Source organism: Euleptes europaea, chromosome 16 (genome assembly GCF_029931775.1).
Source record: "Euleptes europaea isolate rEulEur1 chromosome 16, rEulEur1.hap1, whole genome shotgun sequence".
Taxonomy (NCBI): domain Eukaryota; kingdom Metazoa; phylum Chordata; class Lepidosauria; order Squamata; family Sphaerodactylidae; genus Euleptes; species Euleptes europaea.
Genome location: NC_079327.1, coordinates 50,100,077 through 50,106,076, shown reverse-complemented (window position 1 = coordinate 50,106,076; position 6,000 = coordinate 50,100,077).

Here is a 6,000-nt window from a genome sequence, read left to right as displayed (position 1 = left end):
GTACTCTGGGAGGGAGACACCGCTTCGAGACCAAGCGCCAGCCACCTCGACCCCTTGCCCCCGGGAGGAGGAACACCGTCTTCTACAGGAGCAGAACCACGAGCTGACCCGGGAGAATCGGGACCTTCAGGCCCAGCTGGGAGCCCTGCAGAGGGAGATGACGGCGCTAGCAGGGATGGTGCGAGGACTCCGATCGTCCATTGGCGCTGCGACTACCCTCCCCATTCATTCTCCACGCACAGTCGCCTGGGACCTGCAGATCTCCTTTGATGGGACCTGCGCCCAGTTGCCCCACTTTTTACTGCAACTTTCTGGCTTCATGAACGATCAGGGTGAGACTTTTCCTTCCGAAGAAGCCCGGGTGCGGTACGCCATCGGGCTTCTAAAGAAGGAGGCAGTAGAGCGGGCAGTAGCAGCAACAAAGTTAACCCTGGACTTTTGCGCTCCCTCAATGATTTCCTGGAAGCCCTGCACCACCGGTTTGAGGACCCTCACCGGGCAGAGAGGGCCAAGATCGCCATGCACAGATTGAGGCAGGGGTCATGGTCTGTGCTAGAATATGCCCAGGAGTTCCAGTCCCTGGCGTGCAAAGTGCGAGAGTGGAGCGAAGCCACCAAGGTCCAACACTTCCGCGAGGGACTGCGCTGGGAAGTGTTGGACGGCTGCCTGACTCTGGGAGACCCTGTGTGAGAGATCCCCCTCTCTGAGTTTGCTTCTCCAAATCAGTTGCTCAGACGTTGATACAGAAACAATAGATTTATTGAAGCCTTCAGGAGATGAGACAGGCACAGGTAGAAAGTTGCAAGTGAGGGGCTATACGGGTTTACAGAATATATTGACTCCAGGGCACTGGGGCACTGGGGTTCACACTTATTGTTATGGGAAGTTACAAGCTTGGCATAATACAAAACATCAGACGGATCCCAGGAAGTCTGGTGCGGCTATCACACTTCCAAGGCCGCACCGGCCTGAGGGAGTACTGGCAGGAAAACAGCGGGGGGGAAGATACATGGGCCATCAGGCCTGGCGCCTGAGACCAGAAGGTGTGAACTGCTTTTACGAGTTCACTGATAATACCGCAGGTGATGGAAAGCAGAGACACAAAGACAGAGACCCTCACATTCTGCCCCCCTTAAGGCCCCCCTCCGGGAGGACGAGGCTTATCGGGATAAGCGAGGTGGAATTCTCGGACCAAGCGAGGAGCTGCCATGTGGGGTGCGGCCACCCATTCGTCATGAGCGGAGCCAAGGTTTTTCCAGCGAACAAAGTAAAACAGTTTCCCTTTCTTCCATTTGGAATCTAAAACCTTGGATATTTCCAAATGGGTATCCCCTCCTACTACGGTAGGAATCTCATGAGCGGGAGGGGGGTGGAACTGGGGAGCTGCTACATAAGGTTTGAGGAGGCTTATATGGAAGACTGGATGAACCCCCTTGAGTGTCTTAGGGAGACTCAGTTCCACGGTAACCTCGTTGATTACTCTGGTAATGGGGAAAGGTCCTACATAACGGTCGCTCAGTTTTTTGCAGGGGCGAAGAGAGCGGAGGTTTTTGGTGGACAGATAGACTTGCTCCCCCACCTTGAGTTCCCATCCCGGAGACCGGTGTTTGTCCGCTTGTTCCTTGTACTTGCTTTTTGCCCTTTCCAGATTTTTGAGCAACCATGGCCAGGTGGATTTAACCACCTGAATCCACTCCTGAAGATCAGGGGTAGATTGGAGCTCTGGCGAGACGGGGGCAGAACCGAAAGGGCCAAAATCCGTCCCGTATATAACTTGGAAGGGACTAAAGCCGGTAGAGGAATGAGGCGCATTGTTGTACGCATATTCGGCAAATGGCAGCAGGTCGACCCAGTCGTCCTGGTGGAAATTTACATAGCAACGCAAATAACATTCTACTACCGCATTTACTCGTTCTGTTTGACCATCCGTTTGGGGGTGATAGGCGGAAGAAAGGCCCTGTTCCTCCACTCCCATTAACTTTAGGAAAGCCCGCCAGAATTTGGCAACAAACTGGACCCCCCGGTCGGAGAGGACCTTCCTCGGGATCGAGTGTAGCCTGAGGACGTGCGTGATGAACAGTTTAGCTAAGCCCTGGGCTGAAGGAAGACCAGCACATGGAACGAAATGAACCTGTTTGGAAAAGAGGTCTGTGATAACCCAGAGAACCGTTTTCCCCCGACTTGGAGGTAGGTCGGTGATAAAATCCATGGCGATGACTTCCCAGGGACGGGAGGGGTTCTCAAGCGGTTTGAGAAGCCCCGGGGGTTTTCCCATCCGTTTCTTGGCGGTGGCGCAGGTGGGGCAGCTGCGCACATACAACTCCACATCAGATCTCATACCGGGCCACCAGAATTGCCTTCGAACCAGGTGAAGCGTTTTTACGAAACCAAAATGACCCGCTAGCCTGGCCCCATGTACAAGTCCCAATACTTCTTTGCGAAGGGAAGATGGGACATATAGTTTCCCCCCCTGCACCCACCAAGTGTTGGTTCGTTCCAAGCCAGTGGGGAGGAGATGGTGCTCCTCTTCCTGTAAGGAGGCGTCCCGGAGTCGCTGTTGGAATGCTTCCGGGATACCTTTGAGCGTAGGGGGGGTCTCCGGTTGGCGGGCTTGGGACCGGGTGGTGACGGCCAAGCCAGGGACTTCCCCTCGCTGTTCGGGAGTGAACAGGGAGTCGACGGGGCGATCGAAATCGTTGCGATACTGGGGAAGCCGTGACAAAGCATCAGCTAGGGCATTTTCTTTGCCAGGGACATGTTTGAGGGTGAACCGGAATTTTGCAAAAAATTGGGCCCACCGAATTTGTTTGGCATTGAGTTTTCTAGCTCCCTTGAGAGCCTCAAGATTCTTGTGATCTGTGCACACTTCGAACGGCAGCTCGGCCCCCTCCAAGAAGTGTCTCCATATGGTAAGGGCATGTTTGACCGCTGCTGCCTCCTTCTCCCAAATGGCCCAGTTGATTTCGGACTGGGAAAACTTCTTGGAGAAGTAGGCGCATGGCCTCAACCGTCCCCCCTCATCCCTCTGCAATAGGGCCCCGCCCATGGCTACATCCGAGGCATCCACCTGCACCACGAAGGGCTTGGTGCAATCCGGGTGAGCCAAAACGGGTTCGGATGAAAAAAGTAGCTTTAAACGTTCAAAAGCTTGCTGGCACTGGGGAGACCATTGCAGACGGGCTGAGGGGAGTGCGGCGCTAGCCCCCCTGTCCTTGGTACGCAACAGGGCAGTGAGGGGAAGCGCAACTTGGGCAAAGTTGGGAATGAAATTCCGGTAAAAGTTGGCAAACCCCAAAAACTGTTGAAGTTGGCGGCGGGTAGTGGGGGTTTCCCAGTCCCGCACCGCCTGGACCTTGGCGGGGTCCATTTCCAACCCTTGGTGGGAAATCACATACCCCAGAAATGCAATAGAAGGTTGGTGGAATTCACATTTGGACACCTTAGCATACAGTTTGTGCTCCCGCAGCCGCTGGAGCACTTCTCGCACTAGGCGCACATGTTCTTCCATGGTCTCAGAGTAAATAAGAATGTCATCGAGAAATACCACCACCCCCCGAAACAGTAAATCATGCAAAACTTCATTAATTAATTGCATAAAGACACTCGGAGCCCCCGAAAGTCCGAACGGCATGACCAGGTACTCAAACATCCCAAAACAACTGGAAAAGGCCGTTTTGGGTTCGTCTCCTTCTTTGATGCGAATGCGGTGGTAGGCTTCTACCAAGTCCAGTTTGGTGAAGATTCGGCCCTCCTTTAATTGTGCTAGAAGGTCAGGAATAAGAGGGAGGGGGTAAGCATTAGACTGGGTGACTGCGTTCAGTCTGCGAAAGTCAATACACAGTCTTAAATCTCCCGTCTTTTTCTTTACAAAGAAAGCTGGGGCTGAATAAGGAGCCTTGGAGGGGCGTATGAAACCCCTCGCCAGATTGACATCCAGATAGTCTCGCAATACAGTCTTTTCACTGGGGCTCATGGGGTAAACCTTTCCCTTAGACAGTTTGCCTTCCCCTACAATCTCGATGGCACAGTCCGTTTCTCTGTGGGGAGGCAGTTCGTCGCACTCTCTAACATCGAAAACATCAGTAAACTGCGAGTACTCAGAGGGTAATTGAGGAGAGACTGGGGCGGGGGACCCTACCAGTGCGGCGGCTGGAGTTCTGAGTACCCGTTCCTTGTCATGCAACCCACAGGGGTTTTCGGGGAAAGAAAGCACCCGTTTAACCCAATCAATGGAGGGATTGTGTCCCCTTAACCAGTTCATCCCTAACACCACAGGGGTTACAATAGGGGCAATGGTGAAATACAACCGTTCCCAATGTTCCCCCACGGACATAATCACGGCTGCAGTTCTGTGGGTCACAGGGCCCCGTTTAAAGTCACTCCCGTCCATTTGGGAAAAACGGAGGGGTCCCGGAAGCCGCTTGCGCCGGACACCCAACTTCTTGGCAGTTTCCTCATTTATCATGGTGCGGGCACACCCCGAGTCGACCAACGCGGGGACCTCTAACGGGGGACCCCCTTTGGGTAGGGACAGATGAACACGCACAAATACATTGTCCTCTTGGGCGCTTACCATCGGTGGAGCTCCTTGCACAACGATAGGGACGGTCTGCTGCGGAGCCCCCTCTACAGCAGACCGACGGCGTTTTTTGCCGGCTGTTCCCACTCTTCCTCCTCGCTGGAAGAGGGGGACGGGGTGGTGGCTTCCGGGGAGCCGTCCGAATCAAAGACGGTATTTGTAATCCGGGACCCCGATGGGACCGTAGAGTCGGATGCCCCATCCTGGGGGCGCGCGTGGAGAGCGGAGGGTGCGTCGGAGCGCCGGCTCAGTGGTCCACTTCTGCGGCGAGGCTGGCTGTCGGCGGCCGGTTTCGTCGGCTCGGCCTGGGTTTGGCGGGGGGGGGTCGGACGGCCTGAGCGAGAGGGGCATTGCGATGCAAAGTGACCCTTTCCCCCGCAGATCAGGCAGACGCCGGCCTCGAACCGCTTGCGGCGTTCCGCGGCCGAGAGACCCCCGCCCCCCCCTTGCCGGAGTTCCCGGCTACGGTCCCCTCGGGGCCTGGGATCTCGCCCAAGCCGTTGCTTGGACAAGTTCAGGAGTTGCTTGCGATTCTCGATGTCAGCAGCATGGCGAACCCAACCTTCCACATCCGGGGGGTTCCCTTGCATGAAGGCCCAATGTTGGAGGTCTGGGTTGAGACCCTCCCTGAAACATTGTACCAAGGTAGCTTCACTCCAGTCCAGAATTCGGCTAGCCAGTGACTGGAACTCACTTGCATACTGCGCCACCGACTTAGTCCCTTGGCGCAGTTGCATCAGGGAGGCTTTAGCCCGCTCACCCAGAGTCGGGTCCTCAAAACGGTTTCGGAGTGCTACCATGAACTCGTCCAGGGTTCGCAGCACCGGCGAGCGGAGTTCATACTGCAACACCATCCAGGCAGCCGCCTCCCCTTGCAGTAAGGAAGCCACGTACTGCACCCGGGACTCCTCAGAAACGAAGGTTCGGCCTTGTTCCCGCATAAAAATGTCTACTTGGACCATAAAAAAGGTCAACTGGTCTCCCGACCCGTCATACGTGACTTTCAGGTCCCGACGGGCCGGGGGGGCAGGGGTTGCGGGCGGAACTACCGGCGCCCCGTCTGGGGGAGCACCGGCTGGAGGTTGCAACTTCAGCGCATCTAGGGCCGTGGCCATCTCACCCATTACGCGTTGCATGGTCTCCATCTGCTCCTGCATAGCCCGGCGGTCTTCCTGCCACTGCTTTCGTTCTTCCTCCATGAGGGCCTCTTTGCGGGCCGGGTCCCCTTCGAGTCCCGTGCTGGGGAAGGCCAACCGGCGATCCTTCGCCGCAGTCCGCGAGAGCGACCAGCCCTTGGGAGAGTCCAGCCAATAAGTAAGCCCCCGGGGACGTTCGTCCCGATCTTGGTCGGGGGCGCGACCCTTCGGTTTCTTTGGCTTGGCTCCCTCCTCCTTCGGGTCCGGCTTCTCCGGCTCGTCCGG